The sequence below is a fragment of the Amblyraja radiata genome, chromosome 1 (genome assembly GCF_010909765.2).
Source record: "Amblyraja radiata isolate CabotCenter1 chromosome 1, sAmbRad1.1.pri, whole genome shotgun sequence".
NCBI classification, from domain to species: domain Eukaryota; kingdom Metazoa; phylum Chordata; class Chondrichthyes; order Rajiformes; family Rajidae; genus Amblyraja; species Amblyraja radiata.
Genome location: NC_045956.1, coordinates 11908557 through 11928624, shown reverse-complemented (window position 1 = coordinate 11928624; position 20068 = coordinate 11908557).

Below are 20068 nucleotides of genomic sequence, written 5' to 3'. Positions count from 1 at the left end.
TTCTGAAAAACAGCTGTCCAACGCAATAAACATTGCAACTGTTACCAAAGGGTAGTGGAAAAATAAACCCTTTTTAGGTTTGTGCTTTATTTAGATAATTTTCCTGTTTTTGTGTGCTGCTAAACATTGCCATAATCAAACATTCACATGATGAATGTGTCATAATTTACATGCTCAATATCCAATATGACAAATATTATTATCATGGATTTTGTTTATGTCGCTCATGGATACGTGAAAAGCCTTTATATGATTGCAAAAAAAAAGAAAAAAGAATAAGCATTATTTTCAGATGATAAAATACATTATAAAACAGCAATACACAACACATGTCCCACTGGATGTATTTGGCCCCAACACGTTTCTATCCAGCAAACCATGTTCAGGCTATAGTTCAGCCATTTGATCCAGAAGCTGGTTCCTCATGAGCGTGTGCAAAGTCTTCCTGTGGAAAACAGTAAGCATCACCCCAAAGTGGCTTTGACAGCTAAACTATGCCTACGGGCTTAAGAACTGTCCCATGACTGAATGCTCCTGACACTCACAGGCATTCTTAAGCAATTTAAAATAATTAAATGTGAATCTTATTATTAAAAATTCTCGTCAAAAAAGCGCCTCGTTTGAGCCTCACTGAGTTTCAAATGACATGTAATAAATATTGTTAAAAAAAACTTTTAAAATTAAAAATGTCATAAAATTACAATTGAAACACAAATATTAAGAAATATCACAGATAACTGAGTACATTAAAGAATACAGCTTCGAGGCACAACATGGAAAAATGGTTAAAATAATATCCTAATCTGAATACAAGATGGGTGAATTAATGATGAAAACTAAAAGGAATGCAAACAGTCTAGTAGAGAGTGCAGAATCCACAATCTAAAAAATGATTTCAGCTAAAGCGAGTGGGAAAGGACAGGGCAGATGGAAAGAATAGTGAAATAGGAAGGTGCAATTTTTTTGGAAGAGATTGAAAAGTTTTTGTACTCAGAATAGCCTGGGTGTCTTTTTTTCACAAATTACAAGAAATTAATATGCAGGCATTGCAAGCAATTAGGAAGGTAAATAAAATCTGAAGAAGGGTCCCACCCCAAAACACCACCTATCCATTTTCTCCAGAGATGCCCTATCCTCTGAATTAATCCAGTATTTTCTCTCTATCTTAGACAAATAGAACATTGGTCTTATTGCAAAAGAAGTTGCATAGTTGAGGCATCTTGTTCGAATTATATAAAGGTCAGGTATAATTGTAGTATAGGGAATGCAATGAAGTGTCATCAAATTAGACTTGAATATTTTTAATTTTATTTGGGATTATAAAGCACATAGAATTAAAATAAATCACTTGTGCAAACCCAAAGAGGTGGGGGGGTTTGCATTACCTAATTTTCTATACTATTATTGGGCAGTACATATTAAAAATATAATTTATTGGTTGGACAGTTCTGCTCAACAGTTGGAATGGATAAGAATGGAGAAAGAGGATTGCGCCCCCTACGATCTAGGAGCGATCATTTTTTCCCCAATAAAGCTGAATAATATGTTATATAAGAAGAATCCAATTATACAAAATACAATACGAATCTGGAAACAAATAAAATTAACTTTAAAATTAAGAAATTTATCAGTGTTAACACCAATAGTGAATAACCCAGTATTTAAACCATCTGGTATGGATAAAACATATAAACAATGGGAAAAAGTGGGAATTAAAAAGGTAGGTGATTTGTATGAATTGGGAAATTTATTATCATTTCAACAACTAAAATCAAAATTTAAATTGAATAACAATCAATATTTTAAATACCTACAGGTATGTGACTTTATGAAGAAATATATACCAAGATTCCAAAGTATAATTTTAGACCCACTGGAAGAAGTAATGAATATCAATGCGGAGTCAACAAAATTAATATCATACTCGTATAACAGTATTTTAAATATAGAATTACCATAAACAGAGGCAATTAGAGAAGACTGGGAAAAAGAATTAATGATAAAAATCTCAAAAGAAACATGGGAAAAATATTTGATACATATACATAAATGTTCGATCAATGCTAGACATAACTTAATTCAATTTAAAATATTACATAGATTATATTATTCCAAAACTAGATTGAATAAATTTTATCCAAATATTTCTCCCATTTGTGATAAATGTCTTTCTCAAAATGCCAATATTACGCACTCATTTGTCTCTTGTTCAAAACTTTATAAATGTTGGTGTGACATATTTGATATATTCTCAAAGCTATTTAAGACAAAAATGGAACCTAACACTGAAATGATTATATTTGGAGTAGGTGGAGATGGGAACAAATTAAATACACACCAAAACACATTTTTCAATTATGGGTTAATAACTGCAAATAAACCTATACTTAAATTTTGGAAAAATGCTAATATATCAACATTTAAAATGTGGATCAGTAATATGCTGGACACAGCACCTTTGGAAGAAATTAGACTCCTCCTAATAGACAAACAAGACCTATTCTTAAGGAGTTGGTCCCCATTTATTGATTTCTTGGATTCATGTGGTGACATAGTATCATGAAAACCAACAGTTTCAGGTATGGGTGAAAGATGATTTAGAATATTTAAAAAAAATAATCTCACTGTGGCAATGGAATAATCTCCCTCCTGCTTTCCTTCTTCACTTATTCCTTCTCTTTCACTTTTTCTTTATTGGTTTTTCACCCATGCTCACTAATCTATTCTTCACTTTTCACAACCTCTTTTTCTTCTCTCCTTTCTCACTTCTCTCTTTAAAAAAAAAAAAGGGAAGTTGTACAGAGAATGTAATATGTTAACATCGTTTTTGTACCAATGCATTGTACTCACTTCTAATAAATATATATATTTTTTAATAAATAAATAAATAAATAAAAATTTGATGCCTGTGCTGATATGTTTGTCATATGAATGAATGTTGAAGCAGGGCTGCCAACATTGGGTGAGAGTTGGGAGTGAGAAATTGCGAGAGACCAAGCCCAAGGGAGCATAGCGACCGGGAGGGGTGAGAGGAGGGTTTCCCCCTCCCATTGGTACGGAACTTTTGCATTTTTCAGCTTGAAATTGTGCAATATGGTGCATACTGTAGCGAGTCTTTTAACTTACACTTGAATGCAATATATATGCTTTAAATTGGATTGGAGCGTTTTTGAAAGGGGGGAGGCTGAGCGATCACTGATCACTGGCCTTGGGGGTACCAGGTGAGGGAGTGGAGCAACCGAGTGGGGAGAGGGTGTGGAAGAAGGGTGTGTCCCCTCTCAGGGTAGGAACTTTTTGAAATTTGATGTATCAAAATCATGTTTTAGTGCATTGTAGAAGTATGATTTCAATGTTTTTTGTATGAAGTATTTTAAGTAATTTTTAAGGGGTAACTTTTTCCACACAAAGGGTGATGGGTGTATGGAACAAGCTGCCAGAGGAGGTAGTTGAGGCAGGGACCATCCCAACATTTAAGAAAAAGATAGACTGATACATGGATAGGACAGGTTTGGAGGTATGGACCAAAAGTAGGTAACGTAGCTGGGACATGTTGGCGGGTGTGGGCAAGTTGCACCGAAGGGCCTGTTTTCACACTGTATCACTCTATGACTACATTATACCTCCACAATGCATGAATGCTTCAAAATCAAGTGATCGAGTTTTATTGCCATATACTCAAGCATAGAAACATAGAAAATAGGTTCAGGAATAGGCCATTGGCCCTTCGAGCCAGCACTGCCATTCAATATGATCATGACTATTCATCTAAAATCAGTACCTCTTTCCTGTTTTTTCCCCATATCCCTTGATGTCGTTAGCCCCAAGAACTAAATGTAACTCTCTCTTGAAAACATCCAGTGAATTGGTCTGCACTGCCTTCTGTGGCAGAGAATTCCACAGATTCACAACTCTCTGTGTGAAGAAAGTTTGTCCTCATCTCAGTCCTAACTGGCCCCCCCTTTATTCTTAAACTGTGACCCCTGGTTCTGAACTCCCCCAACATCGGGAACATTTTTCCTGCCGTTACAGTAAGTGAACATCTAGCAGGCAAGCAGGATGCTTTCACCAACCACCCCCATTTGAAGTCCACTATTTTCCACCGTTTCTACCCAGTGCTTGGTACTTACCTCCAGCAGCCACTGGTTGTCCTCCAGGATGCACCGAGCCGCAGCCTGATCCATGCCGGTCACCTGGGCGAATTTGGCACAGAGACTCTCATGGCAGCGGCGCAACGCTTCCGACGCCTCCGACAGCCCGGGACTCTTGCACTGAGGCTGTTCCATGGCCGGAGCCGCAGTGAGCGACTCGCCAGTCCAGCAAACACTCGCCAGCCCCGCTCCCCGTCCACATCTGTCCCCGCCGCTGCTTCCGCTTACAACACCCGCGGCCCATGCAGTTGATATGAGTTTTGAAATTTTCGTTGATCACAGAATTTCTCACAACAGAGCAAGAGAAATTTGTGATCAGCGTGAGAATTTGGCGAAATGCGTGATTCTCACGCTCAATGCATGGGAGTTGGCAGCCCTGCCTCTCTATCCCCCTCTCTCCCCCTCTCTCTCTCCCCCTCTCTCTCTCTCCCTCTCTCTCCTCCTTTCTCTTTCCCCACTTTCTCCCCCCTCTCTCTCCTCTCTGTCCCCCTCTCTTTCCTCTCTCCCACTCTCCCCCTCCCCTCTCTCTCCACCTCTCTTTCTCTCCCCTCTCTCTCTCCCACCTCACTCTCATCCCTCTCTCTCTCCCCTATCTCTCTCTCCCCCCTCTCTTCCGCTCTCTCTCCTCTCAACCCACCTCTCTCTCCACTCTATCTCTCCCCTCCCCCTCTCTTTCCCCTCTCCCTCTCTGTCTCTCCTCTCACCCCCTCTCTCTCCCCTGTCTCACTCTCTCCCCTTCCCTCTCTCTTCTCTCTCCCCCTCTCTCTCTCCCCCCCCTCTCTCTCCTCTCTTCCCATCTCTCTTCCCCCTCTCTCCCTCCCACCTCACTCTCCCCCCCTCTCTTTCGTCCCCTCTCTCTTCTCTCTCTCTCTCTGTCCCCCCTCTCTTTCCCCTAACTCTCTCTCCCCTCTCTTTCCCCTAACTCTCTCGCCCCTCTCTTTCCCCTAACTCTCTCTTCCCCTCTCTCTCTCCCCCTCTCTTTCTTCTCTCTCTCCCCTTCTCTCTCCCCCTCGCTTCCCCCCTCTCTCTCCCTCTCTCTCTTTCTCCCTCCTTCTCTCCCCCTCTCTCCCTCCCTCTCCACTCTCTCTCCCCTCTCTCTCTGTCTCTCCTCTCTCTCTTCCCCCTCTCTCTCTTCCCCCCTCTCTCTCTCATCTCACTCTCCTCTCATCTCTCTCCTCTCTCCCCATTTCTCCCTCCCACCTCACTCCCCCACTTGCTCTCTCTCCCCTCTTTCTCCTCTGTCTCTATCTCCTCTTTCTCTTCCCCCCATCTCTCTCTCTTTCCCCGTTTCTCTCTTTCCCCCTCTCTCCCTCTTTCCCCTCTCTTTTACCACCCCTCTCTCTCTCCCATTCTCTCCTACCCTCTCCTCCCTCTCCACCCCCTCTCTCTCTTCCCTCTTTCTTCCCTCACCCCTCTCTCTCTTCCCCCCCTCTCCCCCCTGTCTCCCCTACCTCTCTCTCACCCTCTCTCCCCCCCTCTCCCTCTCCTCTCTCTCCATTCACTCCTCCACTGTCTCTCCTTCTCTCTCCTTTCACCCCCCTCTCTCTCTCCCCACTGTCTCCCTGTCTCCTTCCCCTCTCTCTCCACCTCCCTTTGAGAGGCGCAATGCTTCCGATGCCTCCGACGGCCCGGGACTCTTGCACTGCTCCATAGCCGGAGCTGCAGCGAGCGATTTGCCAGCCCCGCAAACACTCGCCACCCGGGCAAACACTCACCAGCCCTGCAAACACTCACCAGCCCCGGCTCCCTGCATCTGTATCCGCCCGCTGCTTCCATCCCTCCCTCAGCCCCGGCTCTCCAACACCCGCAGACCATGCAATTTATCTGAGTTTTGAAATGTTCGTTGATCACAGAATTTCTCACCACAGAGCGTGAGGGCGTGAGAGTTTATTCAAATGTGTGATTCTCACGCTCAAAGCGTGAGAGTTGGCAGCCCTGGTTGAAGCCTAGGCCTATATTGTCTTGAGGATAGAAAAATTAGATGTGATCTCATGGAAATGCAGAAAATCCTTGCGAGCTTGGCAGGGTGGACGAAGAGCATATGTCTTCCCTAGCGAGAGTGTCTCATGCAAATTAAGGGAAGATTTCAGGGCAGAATAAGGAGCAATTTCTACTTCTTCATGTCAGTGAGCATTTGAAATCACCGGAGCTATAAATTTTGAATATGATGGAAATCGAGGGATTTATAACAAACACATTCTTCTTTAAGTATGGACCATTTTTAACTTTCCTTTCCTTCAATATTTGCTTTCGTGGATAAAAGCTCTAAAACAATTCCGACTGGCAGGTGTTCTGGTTTCATCCCACATATCAAAAATGAAGTGGTAAATAGTAAATTCAAATGGTTTTCCATGAAGGTCGGAGAGAACCAACAGCCAGAAGCAGCAACATCAAGTATTGGATGGAAGTAGGTGAGTCAGAGGGAAAGAAGATTTAAAGAGTGCCAAAGGCCCAGGTTCGAGTAATTTACAAATTAGCTCTAAAAGTAGTTGATTAGATAACAGAAGTGCAGCTGTAGGGGAGCGACTTTGTTGGGAGTGGCCTTGTTGAGGTGAAGTGCCTTGGTAAGTAAAGTGTGAGCCTTTGGCGTGAGAGTTTTTGGCGTGGAGGCTGGTCCACTGAAGAAATGGCAGGCAAGTTGGTGCAGTGTGTTTCCTGCAGGATGTGGGAAGTCAGGGACACTGCTGGAGCTTCTGGAAACTACACCTGCAGAAATTGTGTCCAGATGCAGCTCCTGAAAGAACGTGTTGGGGAACTGGAGAAGCAGCTGAATGACCTCCGGGCCATCCGGGAAAACGAGAGTTTCCTGGACAGGACCTACTGTGAGGTTGTCACGCCAAGGATACAGGAAGAGCGAAGGTGGGTGATTGTAAGAAAGGGGAGTAAACGTGGAGTGCAGGAGACCCTGGTGGCTGTATCTAATGAGAGCAGGTACACCCTCTTGGGAGCTGTCGGGGCAGATAACGCTTCCAGTCTGAGCGGCGGACAGGCCGGTGGCTCCAATCCTAGTGATGAGACTCGACCGGCGAGACCGACGTCGGGCAGAGCCGTAGTGGTGGGTGACTCCATTGTCCGAGGTGCGAACAGGAGATTCTGCGGCGACAGGCGAGACTTGAGCACGGTCTGTTGCCACCCTGGTGCCAGGGTTCAAGATGTCACGGACTGACTTCAGAATATCCTCGAGAGGGAAGGTGAACAGCCGGCAGTAGTTGTGCGCGTGGGCACAAATGACGTCGGGAAGAAGAGGAAGGAGGTTCTGCAACATGAGTTTAGAGAGTTAGGAAGAAGTCTGAAAAGCAGGACTTCTAGGGTGGTTATCTCTGGATTGCTTCCTGTACCTCGTGTTGGTGAGGGCAGGAACAGGGAGATAGTGGATCTGAATATGTGGCTGGGGGACTGGAGCAGGGAGCAGGGAATTAGATTTATAGACCACTGGGATCTCTTCTGAGGTAGGGGTGACCTGTACAAAAGACGGGTTATGCCTGAACTGGAGGGGGACCAAAGTTCTGGCAGGCAGGTTTGCTAGTGCTACACGTGTGGGTTTAAACTAAATAGCGGGGAGGTGGGGGGGGGAGGGGTTTGACAAATTGGGAGTATAAAGATGGAGTTAAAGGGGAAGTGAGTGCAGGAAAATGTTACAAATGGCTCCCGAATTAATGTGAATGAAAGTTCGAGAAGGGATAAGAGGCAGTTGAGGAGTGCCTCCGAGATGGATTCTTAGAGCAGCTTAGAGCAGCTTAGAGCCTACCAAGTAGAAGGCAATTCTGGATTTAGTATTGTGTAATGGACTGGATTTGATTAGGGAACTCAAGGAGCCATTAGGAGGTAGTGACCAAAATATGATAGGTTTTAATCTACAATTTGAGAGAATGGAAACTCAGAAGTGTCAGTTGAGCAAAGGGGATTATAGAAGCATGAGGGAGGAACTGGCCACAGTTGACTGGAATGAGACCCTAGCAGGGATGACAGTGGAACAACAATGGCAGGTATTTCTGGGAATAATACAGAAGGTGCTGGATCAATTATTCCAAAGAGGAAGAAAGATTCCAAGGGGAGTAAGAGGTGACCGTGGCTGATAAGGGAAGTCAGGGACAGTATAAAAATAAAAGAGAAGTGTAACATAGCAAAGATGAACGGGAAGCCAGAGGATTGGGAAACTTTTAAAGAGCAACAGAAGATAACTAAAATGGCAATACGGGGAGAAAAGATGAGGTATGAAGGTAAGCTAGCCAAGAATATAAAGGAAGATAGTAAAAGCTTCTTTTGGCATGTGGAGGAAAAAAATAGTTGAGACCAACGTGGGTCCCTTGAAGACAGAAACAGGTGAATTTATTATGGGGAACAAGGAAATGGCAGACAAGTTGAACAGGTACTTTGGATCTGTCTTCACTAAGGAAGACACAATCTCCCAGATGTACTAGTGGCCAGAGGACCTAGGATGATGGAGAAACTGAAGGAAATTCACATTAGACAGGAAATTGTGTTGGGTAGACTGATGGGACTGAATCCCCAGGGCTTGATGGTCTGCATCCCAGGGTACTTAAGGAAGTGGCTCTAGAAATCGCGGACACATTGGGTGATCATTTTCCAATGTTCTATAGATTCAGGATCAGTTCCTGTGGATTGGAGGGTAGCTAATGTTATCCCACTTTTTAAGAAAGGAGGGAGGGAGCAAACAGGGAATTGTAGACCTGTGAGGAGGATGCTATGAGGATCCAGAGTGACTTGGACAGGTTGGGTGAGTGGGCAGATGCATGGCAGATGCAGTTTAATGTGGATAAATGTGAGGTTATCCACTTTGGTGGCAAGAACAGGAAGGCGGATTATTATTTGAATGGTGTCAAGTTAGGAAAAGGGAAGTACAACGAGATCTTGGTGTCTTTATTCATCAATCACTGAAAGTAAGCGTGCAGCTACAGCAGGCAGTGAAGACAGCGAATGGCATGTTGGCCTTCATAAGGAGTTGAGTATGGGAGCAAAGAGGTTGTTCTGAAGTTGTACAGGGCCCTAGTGAAACCACACCTGGAGTATTGTGTGCAGTTATGGTCTCCAAATTTGAGGAAGGACATTCTTGCTATTGAAGGAGTGCAGCGTAGGTTCACAAGGTTAATTCCCGGGTTGGCGGGACTGTCATATGTTGAAAGAATGGAGCAACTGGCCTTGTATACACTGGTATTTAGGATGAGAGGGGATCTTTTTGAACCATATAAGATTATTATGGGATTGGACGCGCTAGAGGAAGGAAACATGTTCCCAATGTTGGGGGAGTCCAGAACCAGGGGCCACAGTTTAAGAATAAGGGGTAAGCCATTTAGAACGGAGATGAGGAAAAACTTTTTCACAGAGAGAGTTGTGAATCTGTGGAATTCTCTTCCTCAGAAGGCAGTGGAGGCCAATTCTCTGGAGGCTCTCAAGAGAGTTAGATAGATCTCTTAAAGATAGAGTAGTGAGGGGATATAGGGAGAAGGCAGGAGCAGGGTACTCATTGTGGATGATAAGCCATGATCACAGTGAATGGCAGTGCTGGTTCAAGGGGCCAAATGGCCTACTCCTTCACCTATTGTCTATTGTCTACTGTCTATTGTCAGACAGCATTTCTGGAGAAAAGGAATAGGAGATGTTTCGGGTCGAGTCCCTTCGTCAAACTGAGAGTCAGAGGAAAGGGAAAGGGAAATCAGTGATATAGACGGGGAAATAGAGAGACATGGAAGAAATGAATGAAAGATATGCAAAAAAGTAACAATGACAAAGGGAACAGGCCATTGTTAGCTGTGGCCCAGGTGAAAACGAGTTACAATCAATGAGACTCAACAATACGGCTTTGAAGCTAGTGCGATGGGTGGGGGAGGGATGGAGAGGGGTTGCATGAAGTTAGAGAAATCAATATTCGTACCAGTGGGTTGTAAACTGCCTAGGCGAAATATGAGGTGCTGTTCCTCCAATTTGCGTTTGGCCTCATTCTGACAATGGAGGAGGTCCAGGACAGGAAGGTCAGTATGGGAATGGGAAGAGGAATTTAAATGTTTGGCCACCGGGAGATCAGGTAGGTCCAGGCGGACTGAGCGAAGGTGTTCAGCGAAATGAACGCACAGTCTGCATTTGGTCTTACCGATGTATAAGAGTCAACACCTTGAACAACGGAAACAGTAGATGAGGTTGGAGGAGGTGCAAGTAAACCTCTGCCTAACCTGAAAAAAGCTGTGGGGGTCCCTGGACAGAGTTGAGGGAGGAGGTATAGGGACAAGTGTTGCATCTCTTGCGATTGCAGTGGAAGGTACCTGGGGAGGAGATGGTTTGGGTGGGAAGGGATGAGTTAACCAGCGACTTGCGGAGGGAACGGTCTCAGAGGAAGGCGGAAAGGGGTGGAAATGGGAAGATGTGACTAGTGATGGGATCCTGTTGGAGGTGGCGAAAATGTCAGAGGATTATGTATTGTATGTGACGGCTGATGGGGTGAAAGGTGAGGACTAAGGGGACTATCCCTGTTGTGACTGGGAGGAGGGGGAGCAAGAGCGGAGTTGCGGGATACAGAGGAGACACGTGGATATAAGTACAGTATTATAACAATTATTTGATGCTATCAACATTGATTAGATGCCATAATGATTAATGATGCATCTAAAGTTGTTTTGCTCAACATGCTCCTAAATCCAATGCTTAACAGGGAAGACCTCATCTTAGTACATTTGGGCTGATGAACTATAGAATGTTGGCTGAACTGAGGTGGTGTTTGACGTTATGGGATCTTGTAGTGGTCAGTGCGTTTGGAAAAGTTGTGTAGAAGAAAGGATCATACATACACTTACTTACTACCTATTATACCACTAGCATTTAGCGGAAAGATCAAATTCTACATCCCTGTTTCTGACAAGTTTTTTAACGGTTCCCAGCTTTGCACCAGACTTTTCAACTCAACTTCCACAGCTCTTCACCATGTTTTCATCCCGGCAATCCACTCGGGGCGGGAATAGCCGGCAAGCTGCGGCCAGATCCACCAGCAGGTTGCGACTGACCGCCGCAGACAGAACCCTGGGGACACACCCGGAAGATCCAGTTCGCCCACTGTGGGCCAAGGAAGGACTCACCTGGAAGGCCCGGCTCGCCTGCTGTGGGCGGAGGACCCACCCGGTATGCCTGATTCACCCGCTGCAGATAGACTAGAACCCGCCCAGAAGACCCAGCTCGCCCGCCACAGACTGGGGACTCGCCCACCATGGATCAAGGACACACGCCGTGGACTGAGAACAAACCTGGAACGCCCAGCTCGCCCACCTAGAGTGGAAGTAGTTGGAGGGAGGGCCAGACAGCAGACTGGTGGCGGCAGGGAGTGTATTGCCTCGAGGGTGGAGTGGGTCGCTGGAGGTCCTGCAGTAGCCTGGGACTTGGCTGGACCAGGCACCGCTCCAAGATGCTGAGCTCGTGGACCGCATGTGGCATTCAGTGGCGGAGGACACCAACATCCATGCTTGGCCAGGCCAATCCGCTGGACAATGGGCCCTCGTGGTCAGGTTAAGAACTCCACACTTATAAAATGGGACTTACAAATGGTGCCAAACTGGTGACTCTGTATACTGCCTCAGTGTACTACTGCTATACACTGACCGTATCTGAGATGCTTCTCTAAGATGTATCTAAGTGCTGAGGATGGACACAAAAGCTGGAGAAGCTCAGCTGGTCAGACAGCATTTCTGGAGAAAAGGAATAGGTAATGCTTCAGGTCGAGATCCTTCTTCAGACTTAAGTGCTTATGTATAATGATACTTGTACTGAACTGTATTCAAAAATGAGTTTCACTGTACCTTGGTACATGTGACAAAGAAAGTACCATGCCATACCATATCAGGATACTTTTATTTTGCTTTCCTATTTTAAATCTTCCTGGCTCTCTCTAGGCTAGAGCAGGGAGTCTAAACATTTTTATAGCACGAAGCACATCTTGGCATTCAGAAGATCACAGGTTACAGGTGGGGGCGCTGCGAGTCAGCTGCCCTGCCAGCAGCATGTTCGTTATTTCAACATTTTGTTTTTTTGGTGTGTCTAATGTAAGTTTAGGTGTCTCTTGGTGTGCCTTGTGTGGGGGGTGGTGAAGAGGGGAAAGGGGGAAACCGTTTTCGGTCGCCTCCGCCACGGAGAGGCGACTTTTTCCATGTCGTCTCCCTCGCGGACTAACAGCATGGATTGGAGCGGCCTTTCCCGGAGTCGGGTCCGGAGCATCAGCAGCAGGCGCAACGTGGACTTTTCCATCGCGGAGCGGGCGAACCCTTGCCGGGGGTTGCCAGAGAGGAGTGCTCCGATCGCTGGCCTGGTGACTTTGGCACCGTGGGGGCTGTGGTCCACAGAGCTTCTAGCCGCGGGCGTGGCGTGGACTTACCATCGCGGAGTCTGGGATCCCTTGCCGGGATCGCTGGAGAAGAGCTCCGACCACCAGCCTACGGCTTATAACACCCTGATGTCGCGGTCTCCGGTAGGAAAGTGCCGATTTGGGACCTCCAAGCCGCGGAGTGTGTTTGATTATCCTGACGTCAGTGTTTAGATCATCCCGACGAGAGGGCCGGTACATTCGGCTGTCCTTAGCGGCGACTACAGAGGGTTTATGGCCCCGACCATGGATGAACAAAGGAGGAGGACTGGCTGAACTTTGTTGCCTTCCACCACAGTGAAGAATGATGTGGTGATTGTTTGTGTTCAATTTTATTGTGTATTGTGTGTTATTTTAAGTGTATCGCTGCATGGCAAATTCATTTCACTGCACCTTCGGTCAATAAAATTGACTTTGACTTTTGACAAGTACAGGAGAACGCAATTCTTCTAATTACCTGTTGGTAGAGTCCTGCAAACACCCACAGATGAAGATATCCAGCTTCCTGATTGTGCATTTGCGTTACAATGTGCACACCATTTGCAAATAAAAGATATATACCACAACCCCAAATATTCTCACTTGCTGAATATGCAGCTGATGTGCAATCATACCTACCCTACCATGATGATCACTCCCAATATCCAGGGAGTGATCATAATACAGTAAAGATACAGTAAAAGGTGTATGGTACATTCTGGAATTGATAGGTGTTGGTTAATTAAGGATTCATCACCTGATTGTTCCATCTGCACAGTCCATTGTCGGCCTGGGCACTTCCCCATCACTGTCCAAATATCAACCTGGGAAGTTACCACAGCACTTTTCTCCAATGTACCCACATGCTGCAGGGGAAGCTCCATTTGCCATAGTATCCTACTAACACCCATTGGAGAGAACCAACTTTTTATCATCTCTCTGAGGAAAACGTCATGAGCAACTACCTACACTGCAAGAGCTATATGATATCTTGGCAAGACCATCAGAGACTTCCTGTCACTTTCACAATGTGTAGTGTTCATAAGTTCAAGGAACAGAATTAGGCAATTCAGCCCATCAAATCTACTCTGCCATTCAATCATGGCTGATCTCTTTCCCTCTCAACCACATTCTCCTGTGTTCTCCCCATAATCCCTGACCCCACTACTAATTAAGAGTCTGTCAATCTCTACTTTAATAGTATCGATTGACCTGGCCTGTAATTCAGCACCCTTGGGTTTCAGTCCACAATACATCACATGAGCATGTAGGCGTAGGTGAAGGCATGGTAGGTATAAGATGAAGACTACTGAAGCTAAGTTGGTGATTTCCCTTTTCTCTTTAGTACATACAGTGCATTCAGAAATTATTCAGACCACTTCACTTTTTCCACATTTTGTTACGTTATAGCCTTATTCTAAAATGGATTAAATTCATTTTTTTAATCATCAATCTACACACAATATCCCATAATAAAAAAGCAAAAACAGGTGTTTAGAAATTTTGCAAATTAAAAAGAAATAACTGAAATATCACATTTACATAAGTATTTAGACCCTTTGTTATGACACTCAAAATTGAGCTTAGGTGCATCCTGTATCCATTGATTATCCTTGAGATGTTTCTACAACTTGATTTGAGTCCACCAGTGGTAAATTAAATTAATTGTACATGATTTGGAAAGGCACACACCTGTCTATAAGGTCCCACAGTTGACAGTGCATGTCAGAGCAAAGACCAAGCCATGAAGACGAAGGAATTGTCCTTAGACCACCGAGACTGGATTGTGTCGGGACACAGATCTGGGGAAGGGTATAAAACAATTTCTGCAGCATTGCAAGTCGCGACTAGCACGGTGGACTATCATTCTCAAATGGAAGAACTTTGGAACCACCAGGACTCTTCATAGAGCTGGCCGCCCGGCGAAACTGAGCAACCGGAGGAGAAGGACCTTGGTTAGGGAGGTGACCAAGAACCCGATGGTCACTCTGACAGAGCTCCAGAGTTCCTCTGTGGAGATGGGAGAACCTTCCAGAAGGACAACTATATCTGCAGCACTCCACCAATCAGGCCTTTATGGTAGAGTGGCCACACGGAAGCCACTCTTCAGTAAAAGGCACATGACAGCCTGTTTGGAGTTTGCCAAAAGGCACCTGAACAAGATTCTCTGGTCTCATGAAACCAAGATTGAACTCTTTGGTCTGACTGCCAAACGTCACGTGTGGAGGAAACCAGGCACCGCTCATCACCTGGCCAATACCATACCTACGGTGGTGCATGATGGTGGCAGCATCATGCTGTGGGGATGTTTTTCAGCAGCTTGACTGGAAGGCTAGTCAAGATCGAGGGAAAGATGAACGGAGCAAAGTACAGAGAGATCCTTGATGAAAACCTGCTCCAGAGCGTTCAGGACCTCAGACTGGGGCAGAGGTTCACCTTCCAACAGGACAATGAACCTAAGCACACAGTCAAGACAATGCAGGAGTGGCTTCGTGACAAGTCTATGAATGTCCTTGAGTGGCCCAGCCAGAGCCTGGACTTGAACCCGATCAAACATCTCTGGAGGTACCTGAAAATAGCTGTGCATCGATGCTCGCCATCTAACCTGACAGAGCTTGAGAGGATCTGCAGAGAAGAATGGGAGAAATTACCCAAATACAGGAGTGCCAAGTTTGTAGCGTCATACCCAAGAAAACTGTAATCGCTGCCAAAGGTGCCTCAGCAAAGTATTGAGTAAAGGGTCTGAATACTTATGTACATGTGATATTTCAGTTATTTCTTTTTAATTACTTTGCAAAAATTTCTAAGCACCTGTTTTCGCTTTTTTATTATGTAGTATTGTGTGTAGATTAATGATTAAAAAAAAAGAATTTAATCCATTTTAAAATAAGGCTGTAACATAACAAAATGTGGAAAAGGTGAAGGGTCTGAATACTTTCTGAATGCACTGTATATTCCATAATGACTTGAATCTACCAAAGCAGAAAAGAGGTGCCTATAAGGCAGAATAGAAATGTTATCACCTAAATTATTAATCCAGATAATTCTGCATTTCCCATCTGGACAACTATGTTCATTAAAATAGGTAGCCTGGTTGCGGCCATATTACAAATATCAATGATAATCAACCATTTTTGATTGGACAAGAATGTTGCTGTAGACTCTTTATCGGCCTTTATTTGTTGTTATTGATTCGTGTTCCCAGGTGAAACAACTCCCAAGAAATAATTGATCAGAATCAATAAAGTGACGAAATCGAGCTATTATACATGATGTACATTTCATCAGCTTCCATTCTTCATACCACGAGCATCACAATTTCCAGCTTAGATAAGATAAATACTGGTTTGGTGAAAAAGTAGCTTGTTGTACCTACATTAAAAAAGCCAGATAGCTACTCAGAATAGTTGAAACAGTTTGAGTCTATAAACCAAGAAATTGACCTGTGGTGTAGTATCCCAGTACGCCACGAAAGAAGCAAGGACTCCATTAATGTAGACGTAAAGAACTTTCGATGCTGAAATCTTGAGCAATAAACAATTTTGGAGTAACTCAGTGAGTAGGCAACATCTCTGGAGAGAATGATATTATTGTATAAGCTGCAAGAATAGAATGAGCAGGAGAGAGGTAGACGAATGCCCATGAAACAGACCACATTCCAAGAGTAAAATAATAGGCAATAGAATTTTCAACTTTATTGATGAGATAGGTAACTCAGAGGATTGTAATGCGCCTGTCCCACCTAGGCTATTTTTAGGTGACTGCCGGCGACTGTCATAGCCGCAGCAGGTCGCCGAAAAACCAGCAACTGGACCCCCCTTCGACAAAATTTGAAATAGAATCATTACTTTAACAACAAAAAAAAAAAACAGTCAGCACGGACGACAACCTACGTCACCTGGCAATAACCTACGTCAACTTTGCGACAACCTATGTTAACCTGGCAACAACTACCACAGCACCTGCGTCAGGAGAAGTCAAGCTACGCTCATTAGCGTAAAATCCACTGTCGCCGACTGTTTCCGAAAATTTTTCAGCATGTTGAAAATCCAGCGGCGACCAGAAAGATGCTACGACTCTTTGGGCGACTGAGGAGACTACTCATGACCATACAGGCGACACCCCGGCGACAGCCTAGTCACCTGTAGTCACCTAAAAAATCGCCTACGTGAAATCTGTTTCTCTTTTGATCTTTAACCTATGCTCAAAGAATTCAAGCAACATTGCTAAACTGAAGTAGAGTCAGGCAGCATCTCTGGAGGTCATAGACAGATGACTTTTTGGGTCAGCATCCTTCTTCAAACTGTGATATATGGAGAGAAAGTTAGAAAAGATGTGGGGCCGGGACAAACCCTGGCAAGTGATAGGTTAATACAGGTTACGTTTTTTTTATTGTCAGATGGGTGGACAAATGCTGGAAATTAAAAGGAGACAAAAGAGGACTAAAGGAGACAAAAAGGAGACAAGATAATGAGTCAGATAAGGAGTGAAGAGGAGTGAAAGGGTGAAATGTAAAGCCAGACACAGAGATATAGGTAGAAGGGAACGGGGGAAGGCAGTTGGGATAGTGGGAGACATGGGCACACGCTAGGGTGGAGGTGTGCTGGCCAGGAAAGGGAGGGGGGGGGGGGGCTTGGTTAGGGTAGAACAGATGGAAGAATCCTAAAATTGGAGAATTCAATGTTCAATGTAAAAGCTGGGAAGATAGAACTAGCAAAACAGGTAAAAGTCAGAAAATGATTTCATAGCTAGGTCATGACAAAAAGTACCAAATCGGCACTTAAGCTTATTATAAACTAAAATAATCTAACCAGCGATTGCTACAGTTACATCTGTACAAAGGGAGGCAACCTTAATAATGAACTGTCCTGAATTTCAGTTGATCCCTTTGCAGTTGGTGTCATTTGTAAATGATATTTTTAATACAAAAACAATATCTTAGCATAAAAACAATCCTCCATCATCTTTTTAATTACAATCCCATAGAAAAGGTCAGCATGATATTCATTTTAAATAACATAGCTTTTGCTTGTAATTGTACATTGTTTAGATTTTCAATAAATAACATGCTGGCTGAAAGGTACCTGGCATTAATTTGTATAAATTACTGAGTATTTTTATATATTTCATAGAGCCTCCCTTCCCCATTTGTTTCTTTTTCAAAAGCTTTGTTGGACTATTCTTTAGAACCAATTGATTAAAGGCAACTAACAATAGCTGTGCCTGGCAGAGAATGAAGCCAAGAATGAAAATTTCTTGTTCTGCCTGAGAGTCATTAAGAATCTCCCTAATAATGGGAGCAGAATTCCAAAGCATAACCTCAACAAAGTTAAAACCTGGTGAATGACATTGGGTCATGGAGTAAATCTGTATGATGGACACGGCGTGGGGAACTTGTGGGGGGAGGGAGGTGGGGGAGAACAAAAGGAGGAGCCGGCATGCTTTGTAACTTTGTCAGCACTGTAGCTGGCTGCTATTTGTATACATTGGGTGTGCATGCAAAGAATTTCACTGTGCCTAGTCACATGTGACAATAAAGTATTCTATTCCTAGACTCCTAGTCATACAGCAAATAAATAGACCCTTCAGCCCAGTGTCTGTGCCAAGCATCATACTATCTATACTATTTTCTTGCACTGATTCCATGCCTGGCTCAGCCAAAACACCGTTCAGATATTTCCTGTGTTGTTACCATTCCTGCTTCTACCACCACCTCCGCCAGCTTGTTCAAAAATAAAATTCCCCTCAAACCCTTTTTAAACCTCTGCCCTATCACCTTATATTTATGCCTACTACATTTAGACACCCCTATCATGGTAAACAAATGTTGGCTATTTACCATTTTTCTGCCTCTCATAATTTTATATACCTCTGTACAACCGTAATATGATGTCCCAGCTCTTATGCTCAGTGCCAATGAAGCTAAAAATGCCACTTGCCTTCCTCACCAGGGGCGGAAAACCCGGGGGGGCCAGAGGGGACACGCCCCCCCCCCCCCCCATGTTTTGAGAGGTGGGGGACACCCCCCCCCCAAGTTTTTGTGATCCCGATTTTAAAATCGCCGTTTTTAGCGCTGGATTGAGCCTCCAAAGCCTCTCGCGTGTGTGTGAGTGTGCGCATGCGCACGTGTCCGCCCAAAATTTGTGTGTCCCGTCCCCTCCATGTTTTGATAGTGAGTTCCGCTCTTGTTCCTCACCACCATTCTTAATGCTTCAATTATATTTTATTGTCATGTGGTCCTAAATGCAGTAAAATTCTTCTTGTCCATACAGTTCAGTGACAATCCTACTGTACATTAGACAAAATCATACTAAATACAAGCATGTAAGACAGAGACCATACTGAGTCAGTACACAAGTCACCATGTTTCACGTGCCATCTTGTAACCTTCAAGTCCAAAGTTTCTAAAAATGTTAGTCTCAATTTGGCCATAAAAGGCCTGCTGTCCAAGTGGCAGCACTGAATCGGAAGTGGTCCTGGCCTGGCGATGTGTCAATGTCCTCGACAGCTGCTCTGCTGCTCCGTGCCCCTGCAGGCCATGTCCATCTCCACACTCGGCCACTCGGAATTGCTCCTGGTCTAATGGAGCTCCAGGCTGCTTCAGGGCCTACAGCGGCCCTCTCTGCTGACTCAACCACTCCGACGCCTCAACATCAGGCCCTGGGTGTGTCCCCCCTCGCCTCCAACGGCCATCTCTCAGCCTCTGTGCCCCGACTCACCTCCCACAGACAACCCAGGGTGCCTCTGAGTGCCTCTGAGCAAGCGGGAGGTAAGCCTCCAGCCCGTTCACTGGCATTGTTCTTTTTTTCCGTCCACCACTGCCATCTTGTGTTCCCAATTTCATGGACATTTATACTTGTAGGCCAAGGTCTCTTTGTTCAACAATGCTTCCCAGGGCCCTGCCATTCACTGTGTATGTCCTGCCCTGGTTGATTCCTGATGCAGTTGAAAATGTGTTTAACATGATGAAGAAACAAGAAATCATAATACCTTATCTACAGCTAACTTTATTTTAAATTACTGAACATGACTTAAAATCATACTGAGCCATTTACTACTTTCATTCAGTACACACGCTTTGCTTTGTGAATAAATTAAAAAGTCAGAAGAATGTGTGCACTGGTCTATCATCTAAAAAGAAACACAATTGGCAGGAACATACCATGCTTATTAATTCATTCGGAAAGCATCGCCAGTTTTGTACGCAGGATCCACTTTAAGATGTCTTTAAAACAGTTTAAGGAAAACCATAGGAAATTCAAGCTTGCCTTGATATAATTTCAACACCTTTACCTATTATATGTTTGATTAATTTTGTAACATTTGCACCACGCAACCAGTGTAACCTAATGTAAACTCTATATCTGTTTCCAAATGGATAAGGGAAAAAGAATGAGAAATAATAAACTACCTAATTTATGATGACAAAATATTTAATATTGGCTACAAGGTAACTAACATCATGTCCAAACCAAAACTATTTTGGTAATCATGGGTAAGGAGTTATAAATTTTAAGATCGTTCTAGAATGGGTAGCAATTTACGTGGAACAGGTTAAACATTACAGCCGCTAAAAAGAAGT